The sequence below is a fragment of the Melospiza melodia genome, chromosome 1, assembly GCF_035770615.1.
Source record: "Melospiza melodia melodia isolate bMelMel2 chromosome 1, bMelMel2.pri, whole genome shotgun sequence".
NCBI classification, from domain to species: Eukaryota; Metazoa; Chordata; class Aves; order Passeriformes; family Passerellidae; genus Melospiza; species Melospiza melodia.
Genome location: NC_086194.1, coordinates 163,489,206 through 163,504,367, shown reverse-complemented (window position 1 = coordinate 163,504,367; position 15,162 = coordinate 163,489,206). Strand labels below are relative to the sequence as shown.

The 15,162-nt window shown below is 47.5% G+C and overlaps 1 long non-coding RNA gene across 1 annotated transcript in view; it reads right to left on the bottom strand.

Moving 5' to 3' along the window:
* Positions 1-413: 413 nt before the first annotated feature.
* Positions 414-15,162, bottom strand: part of LOC134427946 (uncharacterized) — a 123,549-nt gene continuing 108,800 nt past the window's right edge. The window contains exon 8 of the long non-coding RNA XR_010030275.1: positions 414-2,722. This is a non-coding gene — a long non-coding RNA (uncharacterized LOC134427946). The remainder of the gene's footprint in view (positions 2,723-15,162) is intronic.

The following is a 15,162-nucleotide window of genomic DNA, read 5'->3' as shown; positions in this document are numbered from 1 at the left end:
ACTTTCAAAGAGATGCTTTCTCACCTTCTGCCTGCCTTTGGGCCCCAGTCAAACTTGGGCTGAAAACAACTTCTCAGGATGGATATCTATGGTCCCATGGTCCAGTCTCTGCTGGGATGAGCCTGGCTCCATTTCCTGCTCCCCCACAGAAGGATTAGTGTCACCTGCAGAGCAGGTAAAGGTGCAGCTCCAGCTCATGAGGGTGCTGAGTTGACTGTGGTCAGTGTGTGCTGCTTATAAAGGTACTGAGAGTTTGTGTAGGGTGTCTCAGGGGGGCTGAGGCATACTTTTAATGGCACATTGTTACAGCCATATCTTTTGTGAGGTGACAGCAGTAACACCTCTGGCTGTGGCTTTTCCAGCTGTCCATGAGGTCCTCCTACTACACCAGACACAGGACATGGCAACAGGAGAAGAACAGGACATGCAGGCTTATGAATTAGACACTCATCTAACAGGGCAGGTCTACACAAACCATCTAGTGTTTTATTGCATATGAAATTTCAGACTGTCTTAAGACAGAGCAAAGGTGCTCTCCTTTAAGATTTCAGGCACCACAACTTTGTGCATTGAAACTCTTACATCAATTAAAACCCAAGCCTGCATAACCTCTGTGAAACAAAAGTGCACCTGAAGCGGGAACAGCTGGGCCCCATTTCTGTCCACACAGCCCTGCAGAAATCATCACATAAAGGTGCTGTGTGGCCACATAACTGCACTGACACTGAAAGAATTCAGACTTAACAGTGGTTCAGCTGAAAAGGTATTGCTTCTGAAAAATCCAAAAGCATTGTTTTTTGAGGTCCTGGGTAACCAACAGTTAAAGCTCTGCTTTCAAATCATCCACCCTGAAGTGGTCATAGCAGGTAAAAGTAGTAATCCTCACAGTGCAACAGTGCAGAAGATGGAGTGAAACCCCACAGCCAATTTAAGTATAAGCCTCACAGTTTCCATTACTGCTACTGTAATGATTTTGCAACTCTAATTTATTTTTCACCATTTCAGCTGCTAGTTTGTGGCAAATATTTGGGGTAAAAAAAAAATAAAAAGAACCCAAAACCCCAGAGACTGCCCATCCTTGACACGAACAGTCCTGGCATGCCTGGAATGTGTAAAACCACAAAAGAACCATTTCTGTTCATATTACTCCTATGAAATCCCCTTTTAAAGACGACTCGGCACTGGAGCTTTAGGCACTCAGCAGAGCCCCTGTAGGATTGCCTTTTACTTTGAAATGTGAGTTATCAGCCCCAGCCCAGGCGGGTTGGGGTATCTGACTGTTGTGCCCTTTGCTTTGAACTCCAGGACCGTTACGTGCACGGCTGCCAAACTGGCCAAGCCATTTTCCTCCCCTCCTTTGTTCCGAGGTTCAGGATAGATAAAAGCTGCACCAGGCTTGCTGCCTCACCAATGCTAATTTGACTGTTAATTTTACATTTAGGGGGGAAAAAAAGAAATAACAAAACCCAACACCACACACAGTGATTATCACTGTTACCCACACAAAGGCCAGAACAACCACGGCATGATTCAACAGGACTTGGCTGCAGTGGCTATCTCTGGACACGCACGAGAACGTTCTTTGGCAATGCTGTTCTGCAGCTCTCTGACACATCCTTTTCTGCTTCTGAGTCTTTTTTTCACCCTCACAGCCTTCTGTAACATCAGCAGGGTGGCAGCCTGGTTTTGCAGGTTTTTATCAGCTCCATCCACTTATAGGGACACCTGTAGGGCACAGCCTGAGCGGATGCCCAGGGAAGTTGTGGATGCCCAACCCCTGGAAGTGTTGAAGGCCAGGTTGGAAGGGGCCCTGAACTACCTGGTCTGATAGAAGGTCTCCCTGCCCATGGCAAAGGAGTTCAACTAGATGATCTTTACAGTCCCTTCCCACCCAAACCAGTCTGTGATTCTATGTGAGTTTGCTCTGCTGGAGCACTGAGGTGATCAACTCATGTTACTGCATTAGTGCAGTGCTGCCCACACCATCTCTTGAGGTGCCTCAAGTCAAATCCTACTCCTGTTTAAGTTACTAGGTAAAGTTTTTGCTGGCTTCTTTTTGCTTTTTATCTCTTTTTTTTTTTCATTCCTGAGGTTTCTGGGATCACCTTTCCAGTAGATCATCACTATAGGCATGTGGCAATCTGTAGTGTGAGGCTCACGTCTGGTTTGAACTTAAGAAAGCACCAGATCAATGCAAGATCAAGCTGAAACACAGGGACTGTTAACCCCAATTTCCAGCACTTACTGCCTTTTGTTTGTGCAGACTGACATGGAGCCTTGCAAAATGCAAGCACTGTAGTTCACAAGCAAGAGGTCTGACAGGACAAACATTAAAGACTGTAAGAAAGCACAGGCAAAGAAGTATCTTGTACAGAACTGAAAAAACAAAAGATAAATGATAAGCAGGAATTCCCCAGTGGGCTGGGTTTATCGGTGTGATTGCTTTCAGGACTTTTTTCTTGTTGTACCACCTTGATTTGCATACAAAGTATCTCTAACAGGAAATAGCATCTGTCCTGGAAAAAAAAAAAACCAAGAAGGATAAGGATTTTTGCTGCCAAGAGTAAAATGTCTTTTGGCACCATATGATATGCCAGAAAGCCCCTCTCCTCACAAAAACAGTGGTACATTGCAGCTCTTCTTCACTCCTTGCATTGCATCCCATCCCAGGGGCTGCAGCACATAATGCAGCTCCTCAGGAGAGCTTCCATACTTAGAAAATCTGAAAATGAAAGAAAAAACAAGCAGGTGAGTTGATTTGCATTCTAGATTCACAATTAACATTGCACTAAATTAGTTTGTAGGAAGTGGAAGAGCAAAAAGGAAAACCGCCAACTTGAAAATGCAAATCTTCACCCTACTACAATCACTAGCCGCAGCCAGGATTCCTACAGGCTAGGAAGGCACCAGTAAGAACCCATTTTTTCACGACTTTTTCAATGTGGTCACTTCATGAACTTGACAGTGGTGTGTGATATGTGGTTTCAATCCTATACCATATATAGCCAGTTTCATTTCCTGAAAAGAACATGAACGGAAAAGCAGAAAACATTTAAAATTATTGTACAGGTCTTTCTGTCTTCTTTCTCCTTTTTGTCTTTTATTGCTGCCTTCCTACACTAAAAAAGCCATTTATTAAATTAGTACAGCATTAAAAAATGGATCTTTTCCCAAGGCTCTTGGATCATCAAGAATATAGGTTGCTGCTTTGAAACTCACACACCAGCTTGGCAGCGCAGCCCGGAATCGCAGCATTTTGTTTGAGTGTGGTATACATACATGGATACACAATATTCCTCACTCATGGCTCCAGGGGTGGTGGTTCAAGCCCAGCAGTGAGCACAGTGAGGTATGTTCCACAGCCCTGTGCACTGGTACTGCAGGACCTCAGCTGTCCATGGCCATCAACAGTCACAGCCCCACGGGAAAGCAGAGCAGCGAGTAAAATCTCGCTTTCCAGATGAGTAAGTGAGACAGTGGTAGTTATAACACTAGACCTCTTTGCTTTTTCCTGCAGAACTCAGGTCATTGCCTCCTCTGTCTGGGCTCTGTGTGTCTCCCTACAGGAGCCCACACCATTAGCAGGGAGAAGACTTTGCCACCCCAGGGCTCCTCTGTGCTCCTCTTCTCTCCTGGCTGTGGAGAAACACTCAGGGCCCTCCAAGCACAGTTACACGGGTCCTATTTAACTATCAGCTAGGCACAGCCCCATGTCCCAGCAGCTCTGCCACCCCTCCAGGGCTGGGACAGTTGTTGGGACCACAGGCTAACTGGACCTTAGGAAAGAAACTGCCGCAAAGACCAACAGCATGGTCTGCAGGAGCAGAAACAGCCAGATCTCAGCCCTCATTAGACCCCATCCAGACACTGCATCTTGTTTTGGTACAAGAAACACAAACACATGGACAAACTAGAGCAAGTGCAGTGGAGGAGCACTGGTAACTTGCCCAAAGAGAAGAGGCTGTGGGAGCTGGGCTTGTTCAGCCAGGGCAAAGGATGGCTTTGAGGGATGCAGCAGCAGCCCCAACGCCTGCAAGGAGGTCACTGGGAACACACTGAGTTCACCGAGAGCAGGACTTGACCAAACAAAGTCACGAACAACCCAGTCTGATCTCACAGTTGACCCACCCAAGATCCCTTTCAGCCTGTACTGGCCATCCCCAAACTGCCACCAGTGCAAAGGCTTTGGAGGAAAGGGTGGGAATCACTCAGTGCTCAGGAACTGAGATATCCCCCAAGTGAAAGAGTTTGAGAAACAACCACATCCAAGGCCATGAAGGCCCAGAAGGCAGCCCTGGGCACTCTGTCTATGTTCCTCTCAGGTCACAACAACCCCAGTCCTGCATGCAGTCCCACAGCAGCCCATTGGCAGCTGTTCATCTCAGCTGGGGTGCCAGTAGCCAAGGAACCTTTGTCCACATCCCATCTGCAGCACACACACATCCATCTTCCTCCCTTATGTATGTGCATAAATACACACACACAGTTACAGATCAATCAGGATTCCCCATGGCTAGGCCAATCACAAAAGGGCTCTCCATACACTGCCCAAGGCTGCAGCCTCTATTCCACAGGATGGAGATGCCTCAAGAAGCCTTCCCTCTGCCCCACAAACTGCACAGCTCTGGTGCAAGGATGACCTAGCTACTCTGTCAACATGTCCACATCATCCTCTCCATCCCTTGTGTCAAAAAAGTGTAGGAAAAATGTCTTCCTTTCAGTCAAAATAGCTTATGTTGCTAACAGACAGGAAATGTTCACAACTGAGAAGATGAAAAGGGACTTTACAGATAGCACTACCAAATTCCAGCTTTTTAGAAGGACCTATACAAACTACAAGGCGATTGCCAGAGGTGCTGGGTGGGCAGAAGAGGAGAAGGTAGAAAAGGAGAGGTTCATCTTCTTACCCCAGGTCACTAAGAAAGTCAGTCGCAGAGCCATAAATCAACTTCCTCCCCACTATCCCTGAGTTTGGATGCTCCTCATCCTCTTAATGCATCTGTTTGATAGCCAAGCTGTGCTAGGAGGTAAAGTTGCCCTCCTCATGATGCACATAACCACACTTCTTTTTGTAGACCATTGCTTAAGGGATGCCAGCTCCCCACCAGAACTCAGTCCTGACTAAGTATCATCTTTCAAAAATGCAAACTTGCATCTGCATCAAGAAACATACCCTGTTTCGATAATATGCTCACCAAAGTGTTCTGAGATGTGGTCTTGCCTCACAGGAACTTAGAGGCTCTAAGGGTTTATCCACACGTGACATTTTTTGCACTTGGAAGTGAGACCAGCAAGCATTTTTACACCTAACTATTCAAAGAGTTTTATTTTCAGTACAAAGAGAGTATCAGACCACTCAGTTTCAACTTCTGCTGAAATTCCTGTGTGACCCAGGACAGCTCATTTCAAGCAGTTCTGAGTCCTCATGGTGACTTGTGCTAAACTAAATTTCTGTAACTGCACCCATACCAGTATCTGCATATATCAGCAGGAAAACCACAGCTTCAAGCAAAATTAGTATTTTTGTACAGAAATAAAGACTGAAAAACCCCATCTCCAGCACCTCATTGATAAGAAAGCTCTTGAAGCCAGATATACCTTCAGAAACAGATTCCCTCTCCTTTCCACCCTCCCATTCCTCCACTCTTTGAGCTAGGCCTCAGGGCAATACTTTGCAACTTTGTTTGCCAAAGGAGAAGGATGCTTTCTGTCTGGGAAGCCGGGAAGACTGTGCTGGAGCAGAGCAGACCCCGGGCATGCAATTACCCAGGCAGCAGCAACAATATGTTAATTCACTGGATCACTCTGAAATGAAGCACAGTGCAAGTCCCTGGAAAAAGTGAAAAGGAGCCTGTTAAGGAAACTGTGTGAAGGCCTTGTGCACAGCAGCCCCTTGGAGTCCAGACAGGGATGGACTTTGCACAGACATCATTTTTAGACCTGAACTGGCAGCCAGCACGCCTGCTCTTCCCACCGCAGGGCATCCAGCAGGAATGACAGGAACTCTGCTCAAGGCTGAGAGGGGACATTGGGAAACATCCTTATTTTTAAGAGCTGCAGACACATGCATTAGCCCCTGCAAGGGGCATTTGGAGCACTCATCCCGGGCAGATTTGGAGCACTCATCCCGGGCAGCCATAATGACATGCACGTTCTCTCCATGTCCAGAGATTTCTCACACTTTGAGGAGAGCAGTCAGCAGTCTCCTCCTTGGTGTCTGCAGCTGCCAAGTTCACATCCCAAGCTCAGCTCCTCTATTCAGTTGCCCAGAGCTCCTTAGGTAACTCCTGTCTTCCAAAAACAAACAACAAAGCCAACACAGCAAGGAGAGGAGAAACAAACTGAAACGGACCTTCAGTGAATTTGTTATGTGAAGTCAAAGCCCTCAGAAGGTCTGCACTGACTGGCTGCCTCCTGGTGCATCATCCTTCTCCTGCTGACTAGGAGTGCTCTCCTCTAACACCCAGACAGAAACCATGGCCTTGTCACAGCATCATGACAGAAGTACTCCTGCACTCCTAAATCAGATGGAGTGCCTTGCTGCAGGCAGGAACACTGGCTTCTCTCCTAGGGAAAAGGGACAGAGGAAGAGTCACAAAATCTCCACTACGTTCCTGTGTTGGACAGACTGCCCACCTGCACACTATGCATGCAGATTCCAGATATCACAAATCTCCTTGAGGAGGAAGCAATGATTTCATCAAAGGCAAGGGCAGCCTTAAACCTGCATGGCCTCTTGTAGAGAACTTTCTGTTGTAATCCATACATAGATTAAACTCACCAAGTCGAAGAGTTGCACACCAAAGCTCTTTCTGCATAAAGCTGTTGACCACTGAGCTGATACATTCAGGTCAGAGGCTCATCTGTGCTGACACACTTCTTGAGGAATGAGAGTGTGGCTTTCATGCATAAATACAGCTGTTACCCTGAGGAGCACGGGGTGACCAGTTTAATGCCAAGAAGTTTAAATTCAGTACTTACATTGTACCAAAACTCCTGGGTTGCTGCAGAAATAGGATGAACAGCAGAAAACATCTGGAGAAAGTCTTCTGCTAGCTTCTGCTATGTACTGGCTTTTTTGGAGACAGTTTCAGTGTAAGACTAAGACAAATTTTGTTTTAAAATGCATCTGTTTTGCACAGATTGAATTTTGCTCTCCAAGGAGATGGGAAAAGTAAAACACAAAACTGAGCTGCAAAGACAACAGTGCCTAGCCATGAGCCCTGGCCTTTGCAGAACTCTTGATGGCTGTCCTTAAATGGGAGCACTTCCCTGCCAGATGACGTGTCCCAGACGAGATGACTTTCCTGAAAAGCACTGACAACACGCAGTTAAAAGCTCAGTTCAGACAAGCAGTGAAACAAGACTGTTTTCTGGGTTTTGAGCTGAATATTCAACACTTTCCATGTTTGCTCTCTCACAGGTTATCTGGGCTGCACAATCAGCAAAACTGCAAAAACACTTGCTGGGGCTCAGCTACCAGGCAGTCTGTAATGGAGCTGTTCTGGAGGAAAACAGAAGTGTTATTGTGCTCACGGCTGTCCCAGTACAATTAGTCATATGTGATGGAGAGATACGTGTCCTCACAGAGCTCTTACTGCCTTGTCAACAGATGAAGTCAAAATGAAAACATCTCAACTATCAACAACCAACCCTGAAAGCAGTCTCAATGCTACAATGAGATTTCTTCTCTGCAGAAGACAGCTGGATTCCTTCCATCCATCCTCTTTTTCTTCTTCCCATATAACTTCTTGATACTGCTCAATGAAATAACATTTCTTCTTTCATCTCCCCATCCAAACAACCCTTCTCTCCTTAAGCTGAGCAGTGCTGCAGGGCCAGGAGAAGAAGGCACACTTGAGGCAAGAAGAGGAGAAGGCCTGAGCTCGGGTGGTGGGAAAGAACATCCAGTTGTCTTCTCTGCGTGACCTCAGACAACCTCCCCAATGCTGCTCTGTCTCATTTCCCCACTGAAATAGCAATAGTCACCCATACTGGGTGACTACCTGGCCTGGTGTTTCCAATCCGGGCTTAATACTGACAATAATCAGAGGAGGCTGATGGCGTGCCAAAGCTTCCCTTACTTGTCATCATCTCATTTGATCACACAGTGATATTCAGCACAACCCAGACCATGGTTTCGTGCAGCACTTCTATACTTGTGCACTTCACAAATATCTCTGTCAGTGTCTTCGTGCTCCAAAGATCTTGGCAAGCACTCCCTATCACAACAGCACCACTTCTGTGCTGGAAGCTTAGGAGATCCACATTCACTCTTCACCAATTAACAGACATGGTTTGACAGGACATATTCTTGCATCTACACTAATGAGAGTGATAGAGAAGACTGTCAAACAAATGCGTGGAGTTTGGCTCATGGCTGGTACCAGGGGCAGAACATTAGCATGCCACTTGGTTGTTGGGACTTCTCTAGCTGGAATGTTACCTGTCCAGGATGCACCACATTGATCTCAAAGGGATCCTGTGGTCACTGTAGGAAGAACTCGGGATCTACACGTGCATTGCATGATGGCAGACCTGGGAGCAGACACTCAGCAGTTCCTCTTGATAACCATTACAGAATTCATTTGGAAACAAATTTCTCTTTCAGAAGCCTCTTTCCCGGCACTGACAAATCTTTCAAGATGCAATTTGCACTGCCAGGGCCCCAGCAAAGTGCAAGGGGAAGCACTTTGCTCCATGCTCTGCTCCATGCTGAGAGTGGCCAGCAAGACAAGGAGCTGTTCAGTGGCTCCACATCCATGCCACAGCTCATAACAGAAAAGAAATCCTCCAGATTCAGGTGATTCCCGGGCCGAGTCTCAAACAAACCCACATATCTGTGCTCACACCAAAGAGCAGACACACATCAAGACCAAAGAGCCGTAGGTTGCCATGGCAGTGTGCATGGGTGATTTTATCACCCTTATCAGCTGCAACAGCATTTAGTCCCATTATCAGAGCACACTGGTATTTTTTTAAGAGTGAACTAAATGGGAGAAGCTGAAAATCAGTGTTAGCCAGAAGACAGAAGTTAGGACAAAGCAGGAGCCCTTGCTTTGAGTGATTTGCCTCCCAGGGGCACACGGACATTTACCCAGCCCCAGGCTCGTGCTGGAGATGATGGGCAGTGCTGGGCTGGTGAGCTCTCCCCTGCACAGAGGGATGCACAGCCCTCCAGGGAGCACAGCAACAGCAAGTGGAGGGCAGTCGCCTGTGCTCTCCATGGAGCCCAGGGAAGTAGGTCAATCCTTCTGCTTTGCTGAGCCTTTTGGCAGGTCGGTGCCACGCTGCCATCGCCGCTCGCAGCTCGTCACTTGTGCTGCGTGACAGCCACATCGTTCAGAAGTTAACAAATTCAATACATCTAATTAAATCAACCTTGGCATCCATTCAAAACTCATCTTGTGGTTTTTTTTTTTTTTTTTTTTTTTTTCTGCTGTTTTATTCCCTACTGTTGGTAGTAAAGAGACCCAGTGAGGTGAGATGCAAGAGAAGGTTGCTAAGGAGCAAGGCAGTTTTTATCTCTTTTTCTCTCAGTTTTTTATCTCTTCCTTATCTCAGTTTTTATTTCCATGCTGCTCTCCTGTCACAGAATCACAGAATCATTAAGGTTGAAAAAGATCTCCAGGATCATCAAGTTGTTGCAGAGATGCTTTGTTTTCCTCAAGGGAATGAAACAAATCCACATGGCATCATTCCTTATGCCTCTTTCCTCCTCTCCTGCTCCAGACAAAATGACCTTTTCCATCTCCTTGCAGGCTTTGCAAACAGAATCCAACACACCCTGGGAAATCCTTTGGCTCTGCTGCTGACAGTTTCCATGCTGAGTGTGGACTTGGCAAGCAACCCAAGTGGGCACAGCTGGCAAAAGGCAGGCACATCAAAGTGTGACCTGCAGCCTCTGGGCTGGGCTGGACACACTGCAAGGTGGGAGCACATCTCCCACCACCAGAAAGCAGCAGGGAGACCACTGGAAATGGCTCATGCCAGCCAGGGTCGCCTCTGGTTGCTCTCCCATGCAGTTCCTGACTTACACCATATGCCAGCACTGCTTGGTAGATGTGGCCATGGGATCACACTGGAGAAGCCATCCAAGACAGGCTAGTGGATGGCTACAGAGCTCTAGACAAAGACCACAGCATGAGGAGCTGCCATTTGCACGCCATCCTCAGTGACATCAGGACATACTGGCGAGCTGCCCACACCAGTCCTCTTCCACAGACTGACATGGACACTGGGATCATCCTGTCCAACCTCTCATGTCTCTTTACTACAGCAGATCCTTCCTCTTCCACCAGATTTTCTGTTTCTGCCACGGCCTCTCTGTCCTATGACCATCACCTGGAAGTCAGGATGGTGACACAACCTGCTGCCTTTCTGTGCTGTGACTAACAGATGCCAACAAAACCGCCATTCTCAGTTGCAGGAGTTTAGTTAAAGACATTTGGATCATCCCAGAAGAACACCCTTCTGGCTTGGATCCTAGGAGAAAGTTTATTGGTTTTCCATATTTTCATGTTTTCTATAGCCTTGCTGGCCTGGGGACCCAGGACTAGGGAATATGCCAGGTACCATGAGACCAAGCCCATGCAGTTTCTTTCAACCAAGCATTGTTTCCTCCATAGATTGATATGAAAGATCTTTCTGTCAAAGAGGGGAGTGTTTTGCATCTGTATGGTGGCATTATGCACAGAAATTAATCTGCAGTCTGTTCCCTGCTATCACCTCAAAGCCATACTTGTCCTGCCTGCTCAAAATGCAGCTGTTTACCTTCCGTGTCTGCACTATTTCCTCTCCTTTAATCCATTCTCCTTCAAAATAGCTCCTAAAATACTCAAAACAATTCTGGGTAGCTCTTCCTCCAGACTCCTGAAATGACACTGTGCTGAGGTGCTGCTTTGCTGGCAAGCAGAAGTCAGTATGTTGGAAAAGCTCTGGCTCCTAGCATTGCAGCTGCACAGTTGGGTGCTGTTCTCCTGGCAGGAAAGGACATTTCATGCAAAACCTACTGCTGATCCCTTCCTCAGGACTATGAAAATAGTCTTAAAAGCACTTTGAACTCCTCTGGTAGAAAGGTACCAGAAGAGTATAAAATATCCATCTCCCCCATGGCAGAGGATGTCACACAAGTCTCTTCGCGAGCGCAGGAAGTCTTTTGCTACAAAAAAGCTGCTCCTCCTCACACAGGAAAGATGATGTGTGATGATGCTCTGCCAGGCTCAGGATCAACAGTCCCCTCTCACCCCTTCCTTGCCTTTTGCATGTTGGCCATGCATGCCCCAGGCTGCACACCTGCAGGAGTACTCCTGGGCTGGAGGAAAGTAGTGGCAGCAGAGGATACCAATGCAGGGCAATCGCCTTGGCTGCTGTGAAACAGCACATCTGCCCCAACAGGCTCCCTCCCATCTTCCCTCACTGTCTGTGAGAGTCTCTCCCACGTGCCCACTACTTGTTCTGTGAAAAATACATTTACATTTCTATTTACATTTCCTTCAAACTGATCAGATTAGAGCAGGGCAATTATGTGACCTCATACAACAGAAGCCTTCCCAGCCATGCCAGTAACATTGTGAGCTGCATGAATGCAGAGGAAGGGGCAGCCTTGGAGGAGATGCAGGTGACCCCAAGAGAAGCCAGGAAGAGCAAAAGCCAACAGTTTCAAGCAGTGGTTGCTCATGCTGCCCAATTAAGCAGTAACTCACCTTTGCAGAGTAAAAGTTAGTGAGAGATTCTGGTGGGTTTAAGAGGGGTGGGTGATGGGAGCTGCTCTGACTTTCAAACACAGAAAGAAATGGGGTAAGAACTAAGTGCAGAGCAAGGACCATGGTCTGTGGGGTTCTGGGCTCTTTGCAGTGGGTTTTGCAACTGGCTTTTTTCAAAGGATGAAGAGGCACAAGAAAGTCCCATCTCTGTGCTGCACATTACTGCTCTGATCAGTAAGGATACAGTTTACAATGATGTGGTTTGGACTGCTGAAACACATCAGGTTCTACAACACAGACCTAGGAGCTGTTGGAGCACAGACAGGAGAGCAGTGATTTGCACTTCCAGGGTGAGAATGAAACCAGAAGCTGCCTTTGATACTCATACACACAGAGCATGTTAGTAAGTGCAAGTGGAACAGTGTCCTTAGAGGAAGAGCCATCAGCTCAGCATCATCTTTGTACTCAATTTTTCATGTTTTCTCTTGAATGAACTTCTGATTCAAGAAGTCCAAAAAGATAAATTAATTCTATCAAAAGATAAATTAATCTATCAAAAAAGATAGATTAATTCTAATGCATTTGCTCTTTTACAACATTTAGTATACAAGGGACCAAACAGTAGGACAGGTGAACAACCCAAATGAACAAACAGCATCAGCCTGGGAGCTTCACCACCCCTTTAGCAGCAATTTCTTGCATTTTATTCTCTCCCAGTCCTAAATGGTGGGTCCAAGGAAAATTACTGGCAGAGACAGGAGAAAAAAGATTGAGAGGACCAGTGTTACCAGTGTTTCCAAATCCTGTGCACTCTTTCATGTCTTCCAGGTAACACAAAGCAGCTAACATCAGCCTGCTTCAGGGCTGGCCTGGGTCTCACCACGGCTGCTTCCAACTCCAACTCAGCCAGGACCAGCCTGCATGGACTCCCTACCCTTCCCCCCTTCCTTAAAAGGATCCTCATCATCCCCTTGAGCTCAGGGGAGCCAACAAACCAACAAACCAGCATCCACAGAGCACTGAGACAAGCGAGCAGCACAGGGCAGTGCAAATACTCAGCCAGCCCAAGGCAGAGGCTGAGACATTTCACACCACTGCTGCCAATGTCTCCCCTGCCGGCAGGAACACTGCGGGGCCACGACAGGAAATTGGGTCTTAATCACCAGCTCACTTTTCATTCCCCTCTTCAGTTCTGCTATTTTAGCAGCTGCTGAGAGCTGGCTCCGCACTTTCAGATGAGCAGCCATTGGGGCACAGGGTTTAGCTTGAGTGTTTTCACTCAACTGAGGCTGCAACTCCAAATGCAAAGAGAAAAATGAGGCTGGGGGAGGCTCAGGGTAGTGGTCTGGTAGCAATCAAGGCTTTAAGACACAACCAAACAAGCACCAGTCTCTTGCACAGGCTGACACTGCCTGGGACAGGCAGCCAGGCTGGTGAGGCCACACGGGCAGGACAGTGGCACTGTGAAGACCTTCTGACTGGGCTTGCTGCCCACTTAGGACAGCTGTGTGACATGGTCCAATGCAGATGTGTCTCCAGGTGCTTCCCCTCCTCCTTGCTCATAGTACATCTATAGATCTGCTGCAATAGCAGGGTCAGCTGGAGCAGCTCCCTGCTCAAGCCTTGCAGCAGCCAGGGAGAGCCCCTTTGCAGGGGGGAAATCTGCTGCCACCATAACCAGTGCAGATGGCAGAGCCAGCCCCATACACCTGCACCAGGGACCATCTGAAAGGGAGAAGGTGCTGGGAGCTGGGAAGAGACACAGACAGAGCTCAATGGAACACCCCTCCCTGTGCACCAGTGTAAGGATGCTCACCAAGCACCCATCAGCCTGCGCTCCCCATGCTCACATGGCCTGGGGATCTCCAGAAGGCAAGTGTTAAAATTATGAAATCCTTGAGCCAAGACAGAAAGCAACATTTGCCACAAAACTAATTGAATCTTTGAGGAAAAGGACAGTATTTACTGTCCCTGTACTGCCTCAAACAACACTATTCCTGAAAAGATTCTGCACTGTTCTTGTGCCATGCCCTGAAGTCCTACTTTGCCTCCCCATCACATCCACAGGTCACAGATGCAGTGGGTGCACAGACTGTGGGTGACTCAGCCACTGCCAAGTTGCAAGTGACCTACAGGAGTTTTCCCTTCTCCAAGCTGGCCTTGATCTGACCACCATCTTCTTCAGAAAAGGATGGCAAGTCAGACTTGCTGCAAGAAGGACCCACTAAACTTGCTCTAACACCCCGCTCTCTCCCCAGACAGCCCAGGGCATGAGCACTGCTACAGCAGGTGTAGGATTCATCTCACCCACCCTAGAGCCATCTCAAGTATCCTATCTAGTCAGAGTGAGCTGGCTGGGGCACGCCACATCTCATCAAAGAAAGGTGTTTGCAGCCTTGGCACCTGCATCCAGGGTGCTTCTGCAGGTGATGAAGAATCTGCCACACAGCCAAGGAAGGTGAAGGTGCAATTTGTCCCATCCATCAGGGGCCCATCACACCTGAAACCCTGTGGATAGCGTTGACTAGATTGCCCCTGGCTGCAGCAGAAACCAAAAGCTGCACTGCTGACCTACATGGCGGGGGAGATGACTCCCACCTTGCCAACCAGTCAAGTGCAAAAAAGCAGACACTTCCAGAGGGCAAAGCTGCTCTCAAAGCCTAACTTCAGCACCTGACATGTCACTGCCTCCACCTCAGTGCACTTCCAGCCCTTAATCCTCCACTGCCCCAGTACAGGGAGGCAGAATAGATATGCCACATTTCAGCTTCCCACCTGCTGCTCCAGTTCTCCCAGTAAGCAAAGATGGGTTTGTGCTCATACAGAACAAGGGGTAAGCTGCAGATGCACATTAGCTCATCCTTAGCCCTGCCTCTGTGGGTAGCAGCTTTTGGCAACCAGGTAGGTTGGGAACTAGGAGCAGCAAGATCTCAAACAGCTCCACAGGGATTCATTTCACATGAGGATGGTTATCAGAGCGTGCAGATGAGTAGTACCTTCAGCACAGCTGTATTAACACATCTCAATAAAACTCCCTGAGACTCCAAGACAGAAAATGCCACATGGGCAGCTAATTTCCACCTAATAGCACATTTTCCTTTGGCAGAAGTTATAGACTGCGAGTGCTTCATGAGCCATTTGCAGGAACATTTGTAGGCACTACTGAGGAACTCAGAAACTTAATTATCTCTTTTAAAATGACCTGTGTGATTTAAAAACCTATTTGGACTTCAGGTGCCTTGGGATCTGTAATCCCTGATTTAGTTGCTTAGCTGGCACAATCTTGAAGTTGCCATACAGGCCATTCACGTTGCTATAAATTGTTCTACCTACTCACCAAACCCTCAAATATGCCCCCAAATCCACCATCCCAAAATGACAGAGAGAGAAGCAAAATCCCAACAATAACCTCCTTATCCTTATCCACTACCTGCCTGAGCTTCCCAAATGATGGCAA